At 41.2% G+C, this 14,941-nt stretch overlaps 1 long non-coding RNA gene across 1 annotated transcript in view; it reads left to right on the top strand.

Moving 5' to 3' along the window:
• LOC308491565 overlaps positions 1 to 4,009 on the top strand; it is a 38,313-nt gene extending 34,304 nt beyond the window's left edge. The window contains exon 3 of the long non-coding RNA XR_013992378.1: positions 3,058 to 4,009. This is a non-coding gene — a long non-coding RNA (uncharacterized lncRNA). The remainder of the gene's footprint in view (positions 1 to 3,057) is intronic.
• Positions 4,010 to 14,941: the final 10,932 nt, after the last annotated feature.

Raw genomic sequence — 14,941 nt, forward strand, 5'->3', positions numbered from 1 at the left:
TCTGTCTATACTCACTCCCGTCTGCAGATGACTCTAGAATTTGTACCTACAGCATGAAGCCCTCTCTCTCTCTCTCCATATATATATATATATATATATATATATATATATATATATATATATATATATATATATATATATATATATATATGCTGTAGCCGGTTAATCCGGGAAGTCTGCTTAAAGTTTCTCTTTTGTTGTTAGCAAATTGTTAGGCTGTGTTTTGCCTTTTATATATATATCCATATATATGGAGAGAGAGAGAGGGCTTGTTTGAATGTCTAATAGCCATCTCAAACTTGTCTAGTGACATCTCCCAATTCTTTGCCAAACCCGATCCATCTATCATTATCCACATCTTAGCTCATGACAAATCCATCCTTTCATTTGCTCAAGCCAAAACCATGAAGTCATCTTTGACTCCTCTATTACTCTTATACTCCACATATACTCTTTCAATTAATTCTATTGGCTCCATCTTCAGTATATATCCATACTCTTATTAGTACTCACCACCAGCACTGATACACCTGCTAGCCATATCAGTATCAGATTTTACCTGAAATACTGTGGTTGCCTCCTAGATGCCTCCCTGCTTTCACCCTTACCTTCCTCCATCCTCGTTTCAATACATCAGCCATATAAATACTTTAAATTTGTCAGTCAGATCATGTAACATTTCCCCTGCAAATCTCTGGTCTTATCTCTGAATCACTCTGATTGAGACATAATAGCTTCCTTGCTGGGCCTCCTTTGGTTAAAATGCTCTTTCTCCAGATAACTGTATGGTTTGCTCCCATTTCTTCTTTCAGGTCTTGGCTTAAATGGCACCTTCACTAAGTACTTTAAAATGACCTCCCCTACATACATACACATTATCTATTTCCCTTCCCTGCATTATTTTCCCCATACCACTTATTACCCTTTAATACCTTATTGACATGCATTTTCTGTTGTATCTGTTCCCCTCAACTATGTAGTATAGGATGCAAATTCCTTGAAAGCTGTTTTGTCTATTTCCTTTCCTGCTACATCCCAGAGCTTAGAACGTGCTAGAAACATTGCTAAGTGACTGTTTGTTGAATGAATGGATGGACAAGTCTTAGTTCTTACCCAGAGAGCGGTAGAAATGACATCGCAGTTCTGGATTCATCGTCTAAGGGGATTGGTGGTGTGCTGCCTGGATCAGTATTAGGAACCATAGCTGTAACCCCATTGGTTATAGTGTTTCTATTTACTTGAGAGATGCAGTAGAGTGTAGGGGTTGTGTGTGCAGTCCTGAAGACTTGGTTATGGATTCTACCTTGTGTCTTATTTTTTTTCCTCATCGGCACAATGACATTAATAATATTAGCACCTGAGAGGGTGACTGAGTAAGTTAATATACATAGAGTGCTTAGATCAGCACTGAACGTGTGGTAGTAATAACAGCAATGGTTTAGAGGATAAAGATAAGAGTCATGCTATGTTCATCAAGAGACATCAAAGATGTTGGTCAAAGGGTAGAAGTTTTCAGTTATTAGATGAATGAGTTCTGGGGATCTGATGTACAATGGAAAGTTACTGTAAGAGTAGTGCTTCAATGTTCTCAACACAACAACAACAAAATGGTAATAGAGGTAAGGGATGTGTTAAGTAACTTTTTTGTGGTAAACATTCACAGATGTGTATCACATCATCACATGACATATAACATGGTGTAACTTGAAGATTTACAATTATAGCTCAATAATGCTGGGGGAAAAGAGGTCGACAAGATAGTAGGGGAGACCCTGACAACCTTTTCAAATAAAGCAACTTAAAATGGATGCTATAGTCGATGAAATACATCTTACTGACATTATCTGGAGACAACATGTATATCATAAAATGACCTGTGAGTGTATTATACCAGCAACATTTATTGAGTCCTTACACAGGACTAGGCACTGTTCTAAGCACTCTACGTGGATTAACTCACTTAATCCTCACAATAAATCTGGGATATATGTATTGTTATTAGGCTCATTGTAAAAGATGTGGAAACTGAGGACAGAGAAATTAACTTGCAAAAGTACCATACAGCTATTAAGTGGTGAAACCAGAATACAAACCTGATCAATTTGCAAATTTGCATAGCTACTGTAATAGAAGCAAAAAATAATAATAAAAAAAGGATCTTTCATGGAATACTCCTAAGGTATAAAGACATGCATTCAATTCACTACGTAAAGACGTGGGTTACTGATAACAACCAGAGCATGTCCCAAATGCAAGTCTATCTTGTAAAATTTTCGAGTGCAATAGCTCTCAGTGTGCGGTTATGACACTCGTGTTTTCAAACAATCGTGAGATGGGTGCTTGAATAATTTTTCCTCATAATAAAGTACTGAAATTTCAAAATGATATAAACATTAGCATGGAGGTAAGGTTATCACAGAAATTATGCCACTGTTACTACGTGATGCTTTCTAAACAGGAAAAGAAAGGAATGGAGTTAGAGCTAGGATGTTGAGAATCACCCTTAATGCCACAACCACCTTAGATGGGGGATGATTACCAGTGTGTAATTAATAACTGTGCTGATTATAAGGTGTGATCATATCTTTACATCAATTTTTGAGGCTTCATCAAGTCCTGGAGATACCCATGGGAAACTGTCCCTTACTGGAACAACATGTGTTGTATGCGTTATAGCAGAAGGGGTTTGAGATCTCCTGAACCTGGTGGTGAGGTGTAAATAAGTGTAAGAAATTGCTTAGTTAAGGCTGCACTCTGCACTTCAGGAGTTTGGGATGTAGTTGAAGAAATCTGGTCTTATATTCAGAGAACACACAAAGAAGTACTGATTGTAAAGACAGTTTAGAGAGAGGAGAGCTTGTGGCTGTGTGATGGTCACTAAAGATGTCATCAGGACTTGTGCTGAACCCAGACAAGGGAATAAAAATATATACGAGAAGGGAGGCCCAGGAGTCCTTGGTAACCCATTACTCTCCAGACCCTAGTAATCCCAGCTCTGCCTACCCCTTCCTCATATCCTGCCATCATCTAACTGTGTCCTTTCGGCTTCTCCCACAGGCTCACCGTACCTTCAATGTCTTCGAGAAATGTTAACTTCCGGTCAAGATGGTAGAATAGGTAAATGCTGTGTTCACCTCCTCCCACAACCACATCAAAATTGCAACTAAATTATAGAACAACCATCTCTGAGAAACACTTGAAGACTAGCTTAACAGAAGTCCTACAACTAAAGATATAAAGAAGACACGACTGGTAGGTGAGGCAGATGCAGACCGGGTAGTTACCACACCCATGGTGTAGATTAAGAATCATGAGGGAGATCTGAGCTGCAGAGTCCCCACATGGGGCTCCTCAGCTCAGGGAACCAGTGCTGGAAAGAGGCATCTTCAAAGAAGGTGGCTGTGAAAACCAGCAAAGATTGCATCAGAGACGGAGGACTGTTGGAGAGATAGATGTCCTCTTAAAGGTCCAGCACACAGACTCACTGTCTCTGGGCTTTAGCACAGGGGCAGCAGCTCAGAAGATGCTAGGGCCATCCTAAGTATCCTAAGTGTCCATCAATAGACAAGTAGATAAGAGAGAAGCGGTACATATATACAATGGAGTATTATTTAGCTATAAAAAAAGAAGAAAATCTTGCCATTTGCGACAATATGGGTGGACCTAGAGGGTGTTATGCTAAGTGAAATAAGTCAGAAAGACAAGTATCATATGATTTCACTTGTATATGGAATCTAAAAAAGAAAATAAATAAAACATGCAGATACAGAGGGCACATTGATGTTTGCCGGTTGGGAGGATGGGTGAAAAGGTGAAGGGATCAAGAAGTACAACTTGGCAGTTATATAGTCAATAATATTATAATAACTCTGTATAGTATCAGATGGGGACTTCATGGGGTGATAACTTCATAAGTTATATAAACATCTAATAACTATGTTGTGCACCAGAAGCAATATAATATTGTGATGTCAACTAATTTAATTAAATTTAATAAAAAGCAAATTTTAAAGAAATGTTCATCACCTTCTCACTCTAGTAGAAACCTGGATGGCCCCTGAGGACACTGCTCCCTCGAAGCCTTCTCATTGGCTGGTTTTCTCTCCCCCACATCTCTCATACAAGGAGCCTGAGGTTGGGAAAGTATCCCCGCTCTTCACTGTGACTTCCAGATCTCCTACTGAATCTTACATATTATTTTGCTCAAATACATTTTACCCCCTCCTTAGTTCATTTGTTAGATGACTCTGTGCTGCTACCCCTACACGTCTTAAACATTTTGGTTCACTTTCCATTTAACCTTTCTCCTGGATTACTTTTTAGTGAAATAAAAATTCACCGGAGGGGATTTTTCACCCACCCGTGGCCTTTTAATTTCCAAATTGTTCCTTCTCATTCCCTAGACTTTATGAGTAGCAATAACTACTCCATAATCTCATTTTCAAACAATTCATTTGCAAACCACCATCTCCTATACCTCTAGCTCATTTCATTTTGTAAGCTGACTTCATCATTCTGTTGGTCCCACAGTGATCTAAAGTCCCTGCTCTTAGTAAACGAGAGTCCATTTTATATTATCATGCACACACCTTCACTGATACCATAGAAGAAGTGCATTAAAAGTGCAAGACGAAGGACCTCAGCAAAAATGGCAGAGTAAGGATGTCTGAAAATCCTCTCCTCCGTAAAAGCAACAAGGCACTAGCATAAATTGTCAGGATCAACTTTTTCAGAACTCTGGAAATTAACTAAAGTCTTACAAAAACCCTAGAAATATTTATTTAAGAACAGTTGAATCCAGATAAGAACAGTGAGCATTATGGCATTTGAATTTGTCCTACCGTGTTTCCCTGAAAATAAGACCTTATAAGGGTCTGATATTAAGGTTTGCTCCAAAAGGCGCATAAGGGCTTATGTGCAGGGGATGTCATCCTGAAAAATCATGCTAGGGCTTATTTTCTGGTTAGGTCTTATTTTCAGGGGAACACGGTAGTACCTGACTACCCTCCCCAGTAATGCATTAGCTTTGAAAACCAACAGCCTGCAATCATGGTGAAAACCAGCAGCCTAACAACCCTGGAGGGAACAGAATGAGATTGGAGCTCTTTCAAAATCCCATTATCAGAGAATTTGTCATTATTTGACCTGTTTCATGATTTCCTGGGAGACTCTACTAGCAGACTTATCTTTATTTGATATAAGTGGAGCTCAGTGTTTGAGGCAGTAGGTAAGAGTTGGGGCAAATAATAGGCTAACCAAAAAGTTTAAAAGGAAATTTGGGGAATGAAATGTCCAAAGGAGGCTTTGAAAAGTACTGACGTTTATATTCCACAGAATCTAGAAAGTCATACATGTGCACATGCTCAGGGCTATATATATACTCCAACACCAGAGAAGGCCCTAAGCTCTTATCTCCCGACACCCTTGAATTTTAGCAGAAGCAGGAGAAGCAGAAGGCTAAGTCAGGGTTGTTAGCTGCTGGCAGAGAATTAGAGGTGAGTCCCAACACGTATACAGAGCTTGTCAGCAGCAACCGGAAGACTTGTCAGGTCTAAGAATTTAAGGAAATCTCTATCCAGTCATTAGCTGACAACTAATTTCATTGAGCAGGGACTTCAGTGGCTATAAAGAATGAAGTGAGAAAAGTCACTAAACAAATAAACAACAACAAACCGTGGAGAGGGAGGAGAATCTGCTTCTCAGAGCTGCCACATTTACTTAAAATGTCCAATTTGAAAGAAAAAAAAGCACGAGACATACAGAGATACAAAAAACAACAGCACATATACTATGTTGAAGAAAGAATGTTCAACAAGACTGTCCTTGAGGAAGCTAAGCACAGATATTGGATCCATTTGAAGAAATAATGCCTAAAAGCATAGCTAAGAAGTTCAGTATACTCCAAGAAGGATAAGCTCAGACTCATAATAACCAAACTGTCAAAAATCGCAGACAGACTCTTAAAAGGAGCAAGATATAAGAAACTGATCATGTAGAAAGGATCTTCAATAAGAATCAGAGGCTGATTTGTCATCAGAAACCATAGAGACCAAAAGGTAGTGAGATGACATAATCAAAGTGCAAAAAGAGAAAGAATTCTATATCCAGCGAAACTGATGGAGGTGATGTTGGATCTGCCGGCAGTTTCTGAGTGTGGGCCGGGATCTTGTCTTGTGAAGCCGAAGAATGGAAACACGGACCACGGAGAGGCAAAACGTTTTAAAAAGAGGATAGTTTATGAGAGGCAGGAGAAGAGGTGGCAGGAGAAGAGGTTACAGCTCCGGAGCGGGAGGGGGTCCCGAATGGGGGTGCCCCATGACTGAGGCAAAAGCTCCTACTTTTATACCATCCCTTGCCCGCTTGGGGAAGAGGAGCTGTTTGGAAAAGGGAACTGTTTGAAGAAGGGAACTGGCACCTTTTAATGAAATTGGTCTACCAGGTTTGTTCTGCTTGCCCATCCTAAACGAATTAGCAAAGTAACCCACTCTTTATCTATCAGATCTGCTCCATTTGTCAGGCCAAAAGTAATTTTATGATTAACCTCAAGGCCTTGTTACATTATATCCTGGAGCGAAGGAATGATTTCAAAACCAGAAGTTTTAGGATATAGCTGTCTTTGTTTATTCCACCAGGGACCTCCCTGTCTACCTAGGGACATGCTAACTAACCTGTATCAAAACCATCCTCCAAAAATAAGCAGAAATTTAGACATTCCCAGATGAACAGCTCTTGTCCCTCTTAAAGGACCATCTGGGAAAAAGTAACATATGGTAGACCTTCCATAAGATCTTAATTAATGTAGACACTCTTACGGCATTATGTGTGGCTGATCCCAGAGACCGGCCTCAGAAATTCATAGGGCTTCAGAATTAGAAATGAGCCTGTAAACCGTCCACCAGCTTTTCCCAAAGCATGTTCCAGGTTCCCCAGGTTCCCTACAAGGATGCCACATGGATCACTGTGGGAATTAGAAGGGAAGAAAGAATAGCCGGGACTTGAGCTCCTCTAACCCTCCTTCCAAACTCAATGGCTTCACCTTCTTGTGTTAGAGATAAAGACTTCCATGGAACATTCCATTAAACAAAGAGTCCCTGCTATGAAGAAATAAAACAAAAATGTTTTAAAAAACACTGCTCACACCCTGAGTGGTGGGAGACTTCCAGAAATGTGTAACCTTTCAGAGATGAATAGTTTTACAGTAGGTACTAGGAATTACACATAAACTAATGCTGCAGCCCTACACCTGAAACAGCCACAGAAGAATGACACCTGGAGATCACTGGGGGAGTGTCAAGTGGAGAAAGGGATTCCTTCAAGGTCACATGATAACAGAGAGCAGGAACAGGGGGCCACTGGCTGGGTCTCCTGGCTCCCTCTGATGTGTCCCTTTCACTCTGCTATGGTTCTCCTAGGATTGAGCTAGACCCAGTCAAAACACAGAGAGCACAGTAGATGTTACCAAGAAAGAAGGAGTATCAAAGGACATTAGCATCGATGTAAAAAAAAAAAAATAACTCATCCAAGTCCCTTGAGCAGAATCTTTTTTTTACAGACAACGTTGTGAGGGGCCACCATACAGTGAACAAATGAAAGTTGAACTGCTGTGATGGCAAGGCAGGCAGGGGTCAGCTGGAGTCTGGGGGTTCCCCTCCTATTTGACCTCTGTCTGTTTTCTTCCCACTTTATTGTGGCTCCTGAATACCTCAGTAGAATTCCTGGCCTCTAAGTGACATGATTTAATGAAATGGAACGTACCAACCCTCAGAATGGCACGGCCCCTTCGGTGTTATAAGTGGGTTAGCTGTAAAATGAGCCATCTCATCCTGCCAAACCACACTACAACACCGCCTTTGAAGGCAACTGCTGTTCTCAAAAATCAGAAAAGTTTAGAAACAGAAAGCTTTGGGCTCGGAAGGTACTCTTTCTTGTGATATAAATTTGAGCCCGATAGCAGCCACTGACTTGAAAGTATCCATGGGGTTCAGGCCAAGCTTAGGACATTTATCTTCACACATGAACTAATATGGAAGGAACCGTGCTATCACGCTGGGGCAGTTGATCCTGCAAATCAGACAATTGACATAGCAATTTACATTTGTTGATCCCCTTCCTTCTTTGAGCTGATAACCAGCTCTCCACTTACTAAGGTGGCAAGAAGCAGCAAGTTTGGGAATGAATGAGATTACCTGCCGAAATGTACACCTCATTTCAACTTCCCCATCCTTACTATATGAAAGGACTTAAATTCTATTCTGTCTTACTGACTGGGTGGACTGTTGACCATCTCTCCAAAATGAGTCTCTGTTCAGAGTTTAGCATCACAAAGCCCAGGAAACTGTAAAAGCAAGCAGTCCCCAGGCTACACCCAGGCCCTTGTTTCCTGGCTTTCCCATTCATTGCTCTCTCCTCTGCACCACCTGACCACCCCACCTGCTTCTGACACCATCTCACCACTGGCCCCTCAGGCGCTCCAGAGATGCTCAGAAAAATCATACTTGGAGCTGCTCTATCTCGCGAGTCAGAAAATCTGATTAGATTTCCAGGCTCTCCAAATACAATGCTGCATGTGGTCTGCCAAACAAATCACTGGGCACTTTTAGTATATGTGCTGCCGAAAGGAGCACGCCTGGGCACGTTTAATCAATCATTTCACAGCGAAGCTCCTGGGTCCCCGGGCAGCAGCTGCCTTCCAGAAAGGAGGCATAGGAAAAGTGCTCACGGAGAAGTAGCCGAGGCTGTGTGGGGCCAGGCCTAGGAGCGTGTGTGATTGAAGACAAAGCAAGTACAACTTCAGAGTACTTCAGAGTTTACAGAGCACATTCATGCTCAGTATTTCATTTCAGGTTCTAAACAGAACTACGAGGTAACACACAAAGGAAATATTCTTCTGATATCCATTTTCCAGTTGTTAAAAAATTGTGTTCACATAGTCGATAGTCGCTAACCCAGTCTCATGCAGTAATTGACAAGGCTTAGACTCCAAGCAGGGGATTTGCGATCCCAAATCCCGTGTTGCTGGCTTTTTCCTGCACAATGCTGATGCCCTCCATCGCTAACGGGAGCAGCTAGCCCGTGGTGAGGTCTACATGCCAGGCGCTCTGCACGACGCTTTTCCTGCATTATCGTCACAAACACCCACCTTGTGCGGTGGGTACTGACATGTCCCTGTTTAGCACAGTGAAGCTCAGAGAGATTACAACATGTCTACGTTTCCATCTCCAAGCTTAACCACGGTCTTCAGCTATGACGCTAAACTACGACTTACTCACCACAGAGAAAGCATGACCCACACATGTGATTTCTCACGCCTACCCTAGAGGATTACAGAACTGTGTGGGTGTCACACATACTCCCCTCTCAGCAGCAACTAAAGGGGCAGCTCCTTAGGAGGCTAGAGAGATGGCAAAGGGTAACCACGGAAATAGGATGATAATTCCACATCAGGTAACCAGTCAAGAAACGTTAGTAATAAGACAGCAACCCTTCTACATTACATAAGAATACTGCTCTTATCATAGCCCTTCTTCCACTCTCCCAGTCTCCACAGTATACCCAGGAGAGGATGTCACCAACTTTGAGGGGCAGTTATAACCTTAGGAAGAAGGAACGGAAAAGATTATTGTGCTTTGTGTGGCCCTTAAATCTGGGTAATGCACAGCTGAACCCTTCTGTTGTGTCTACTCCTTGAGAGGTCCTTTTGATTCTAACATGTTGGAATACAAGGTGGGAGAAGGCTAAGTAGGAAGAGAAAGAGGCAGTTTGGGAAAAGAACAAGGAGGGCAGGTAAGTGTACAGAAGGGGAGAAGTAGGTATAAGTGCTTCTCGAGCTGTCTCTGTTGGTATTTTGAGTGAGGTGGGACATTGGAGGAAGGGGCACCTTCCAATTGTGGTAGTTTGAACTGAGCAGGCCATGAGAACTGGCACCGTCAATCGAATCCTGTTTCTTTTCATTCTAGAAGGTAGAACAGGAAGTCAATTGGGGAAATGATTGTCATTACAGCTGTTTTTGTAAGGAGGCATTTCTTTAAAGAAGTGAAAGTACACATCGGAGGATGAGGCTCTCCTGCCTTCTGTATGCCCTTCCCCTCCTCACCATTCCAAGTGGCATGCCTCCGTTAAGGTCCCCTGATGCCAAGAAAGCCTTCCCGCCTCTTCCACCTGTTCAGGTAACCCCATAGCACTTATTGTCTGAACCTAACAAACAAGTATGGGTTATATACACTTCCATTCTTCTCTAATTATTGATTCAGTCTTGTAATCTCCACTAAACCTCAAATCCTGAGGGCAATGATCATACTGTCATCCTCTGTTTATTGCATCTTACGTCACCTGTGACTTCTTGGGGCTGGATACATAGTGATAAACAGGCCTTAATAAATGCCTCTTAGTTATAATATACATGTAAAACTTTATCGCAGAGTCTCACATCTCTTATATACCCACGCACACAGCCTATGTACACAAGTTCAAGTTTGGACAAATACCTATTGATGAAGGAAGAGAATTTGCAAGTGGAAGTTTACTATTCACATAACGTTTAATCTTCAATTCCTAAAGCTAATGTTTTCAGAAATAATTTTTTTTCTAAAAAGAAGGCTTCTGAACATGTATACCTTTCAATGACCTTTGTGGATCACATTTTGTTTTCTATACGTATCAGGAAGCCTGCCTGAACAAATATGATGTCCTAGTCCAAAGAACTCCAATTAAAGCAGAAGCCCTTCATTCAGCAAACTGGAAAACAGGCTCAAAATACATATTCTTGGGTGTTAAATCAACCAAAAGCAATATATTGTGGATTAATTTGTGTCTACCACCGGAGGACAAGGTTTATTGCTAGACTTAACCAGTAGTTTACATTTCTTAATTTCAGGGACCATTTAGGAAAATAGGCCCATACATGAAATATTTGTTTAAAAAAAATAGCACAGGAGAGAGCATACAAAGACTGCTAATTTGTTATTGTCATTCAGAATAAAGTCTTGGTGCCATAGCTTGGAAGCTCTGTAAGAAAGAGCTTGGAGATGGGCTAGTGCAAACTCCTCACGTAGAGGGAGAAAATGGAAGCTTGGAAGTGTTGAACGACCCACTCAGAGTCATACAGCTGCATATTCAGGAGATTGGTTCTAGTCTCAATCCCATCTCTAATGAGACACAAGCACTTAGGAATACACAGATGGTAGATATTAATGTAAGGTAGACGAGGCTAGGACAACGAACATAATTTTTCACTTATATCCATTTACTGTGTTTCTTCAAATTAGGGGAAATGATTGGCCTTTTTAATTTTGGAAATGCTCTATCCCAGGATACTAAAACACGATAGTAAATAGTCTGAGTGCTGGCAAGCCAAAGAAGGCCTCATTCCTATTCATCAGATGTAAATGGAATGATTTGACTGCAGTTGTCATTAACTGGCTAATAACTATTTATGACCTCAGGATGCAGTTTCTACCCAGTCAATGGGCTCCATTGTGACAACACGATGGTTTTATCTGAGCTGTTACGCTCCGGTTTCAGTTGCTTGCATTAAGGGATGAGCAGGTTGTTCTGATTATCTCCATAATAGAAGATCACGTTCCAAGGGCCTTCAGAAAAACTCTCATTAAACAAATTTAGAGCTGTGCCTGAGAAGAAGCCTTGCAGAATGACTCGTTGATTGCCTCCAAATGACCCTCACGAATCACACTTACAGGAAATTGATCATACGTTTTTCTCAGCCTCGTTTTCAAGCAATTGTGAAGCACTAAGCACTGGGAATTTATATCTGTTGACCTCCTCAAGCAAGATTTGTCCACACTGCTTCCACTTAGCCTTGGAGACGGCAGCCACATCTTACACAGTTTTAAGGAATGTGCAGAGAGTCAATTCTAGCTGAGCTGTGCTCAGAGAGCAAAGTGCTGTTTCTGAATGGCTGGCCAGATGGGCTCAAAGGAAGAATCACGCTTGGCCATGCCTAGATCTGCTGTCCTTACCATCATCCTTCAAGCCAACCTTCACCATCTCCTCCCACTCCTATTTTTTCCCCTCAAGAAACTGTTCTTTTCAAGATTTTACACCTTTATTTAACCTGTATTGAATGGCCATCCATAATGTGTCAGGAGGAGGGAAGATGTGCAAAAAGTTTAAGATAAGTTCCTTGCTCACTGCGTTTGCAACTATGATTTTGCAATTGAGTTTACAAGATGAAATACACACAGAAGCAATTCTTTTTAGAATCTGGCGGCTTCTTCTTATCTCCACCACATCATTCTTGTTGAAATTACCATGACTTGTTGCCTGGATTATGGCATGGCAAGTCCTAACTGACGTCCCTTTGTCTATTCTTATTAAAACATCAGTTACATCCTATTACTTTGTTCCTTAAAATCCCCCAATGGTTTTGTGTCACATTCAGAGTGTCAAAGTCCTCACCATGGCCTATGTAAGGCCCTCTGTCAGCTGGCCCCATTTTTTTGTCTTACATTCCATCTGTAATGTACATTCCATCTGGCCACCTGTCCTCTCATTTCACTCTGACCTGACCCCACAGCCCCCTTGCTGTTCCTCTAACACAATAAGGATTCAAGTACTTCAGGCTTTGCTGTTGCTGTTCGCTCTGCCTCAAGTGTTTCTTGTTTGTTTGTTTATTTGTTTTCTTTCCTGTAAGCATGCACATGCTGTTCGCCATTTTATTTAGGTTTCTCACCAAATGCAAAATTCTCAATGAGGACTTACTTCCCTGACCAACTTATCTAAAACACACCCATCTCTGTCTTCTTCCCCGGCCTTATGTCTCTTCTTAGCATTTAAAACCACTCAGCTGATTGATTGATCTGTCTCACCCACATGAAGTAAGCTTGATGAGACAGGAAATTTGCGAGACCATGTGGTGACCCATGTGGTGATGAACTAGATTTGGAGACATCCGTCTGAACTAATATTTAACTTAATATTGATACATACGGTACATATAGAAATATTTGTTGATCTATGGATAGCCACAGTTCAGTATGTTTACATGTATTTCCTTGTTCTGTCACCTGAGAGGATCTGGAAGCCATGGTACCCCAGCAGCAGTGACACAGTTGCAATGAAAAGCCTCCTAGGAAAAGATATCTGGGAAAGCTAGACATCTAGAACCGTGCCTCACATAGTCTACTGCTAACACATTGGCCAAACCGCAAAACATAAATGCCTCAATGGCGGAAGCCAAGTGCATGAATGAATAAAATGCTAAGATGAGCTAAGATGAGACTATTTCTTTATTCTGGCCTTCAAAGTCATTCTATTAGGGATACTTTCAGATTCAGCTAACCACATACTTAATCAGCACTGGTTTAAGTGATAAAGACACTCAATCGGGTCATACAAGAAGACTGGAGAGAAGCAGTCTTGACCCGGGAGGTGCTTAAAGATGTATCAAAGATAGAATCTCTTTCTCGCTTTCTCCTCACCACCTGTACCATGGTACCTACAGCCTCCTGACTATAGGGTGGCAATTGCACAACTGGGCAACGTGCATATATTCAAGGCAGGTAAGGTAGAAGTGGTAGTAACAGTGACATCTGACCCATTTTTCAGGGAAAAAGCAGCTTTCCCAGCTATCTTTTCTTAGGAGGCTTTTCATTGTAACTGTGCCACTATTACTGGGGTACCATGGTTTCTAGATCCTCTCAGGTGACAGAGCAAGGAAATACATGTATGCATACTGAACTGTGGCTATACAGAGATCTACAGATATTTCTATACGTAACCATACATATCGATATTAAGTTAAATATTAGTTCAGACGGATGTCTCCAAATCTAGTTCATCACCACATGGGTCATCCTAGCTCCCTCCCCTTGCGTATCTACAAACTCCCACTGCTACAGTGCAAAGCCTGGCTTCCCATCACTTGCTGTCCATTTACTTAATTGTTCAGTTCCAGTTTCTATATAACAATAGCAGAATTCTTAACCTACACCCCGTGAGAAACAGCTTTATCAACTAGAGTAGTCATCATGGCAGTTCCTTTCGTCTTCAGACTTACAGACCCTACTCATTTCTAAGTACTCAGGTCAGCACCTTGCGCACTGCTGTCTTCAGTAAGGCTGTTTCATGCATCTGTAATACAGTTAGATTCTCTTGTCACGGTCTTCCTTCCTGAGATCTCTCAATTGCCTACATGATTTGTTGAAATTTATATACATCATCATTCACTCTTTTACATGCTATAAAGTTCTGTGGGTTCTAAAGTTCTAAAGTTTTGACAAATGCATAATGTCATGTTTCTACAATTACCACACCGAATATTTCATTGCCCTAAACTATCCCGTGTTTCACCTATTCAACTCTGTCCCCTACCCTTGAAACCCTGGAGACTACTGACTTTTCACCATCTCTCTAATTTTGCCTTTTCCAGAATGTCATATAATTGGAATTATATGGTATATAGTCTTTTCAGATGGCTTCTTTTACTCAGCAATATGCATTTAAGCGTCCTCCTTATCTTTTTGTGGCTGAATAGTGCATCTCTTTTTATTGATAAATAGCGTTCCATTGGATGAATGCACCACAGCTTGTTTACCCATTCACCTATTGAAGGACATCTTGGTTGCTTCCATTTGTTGGTGGCCATCCATAAAGCTGCTTTAAACATCTAATACCTAGAATTGTGACTATATTTAGCTGTGGAAGAAAATGACAAACTGTCTTCCCCAGTAACAATATCATTTTGTATTCCCACCAGTAACGAATGAGAGTTCCTGTTGTTCCACATCCTGTCAGCATTTGGTATTACCATTTAAAAAAATACATTTTAGCCATTTCAATAGGTGTGTAGTGGTATTTCATTGTTGATTCAATCTCTTCATTTTATGCCCTTCCTCACAATAGGAAAAGTCTTTCCCTTACCATGTCCTATGTCCAAACCCTTCAAAGCCACTTTCAACGCCACTTACTCCAGGATACAGCACCT

The sequence above is a fragment of the Rhinolophus hipposideros genome, assembly GCF_964194185.1.
Source record: "Rhinolophus hipposideros genome assembly, chromosome: 23".
Classification (NCBI taxonomy): domain Eukaryota; kingdom Metazoa; phylum Chordata; class Mammalia; order Chiroptera; family Rhinolophidae; genus Rhinolophus; species Rhinolophus hipposideros.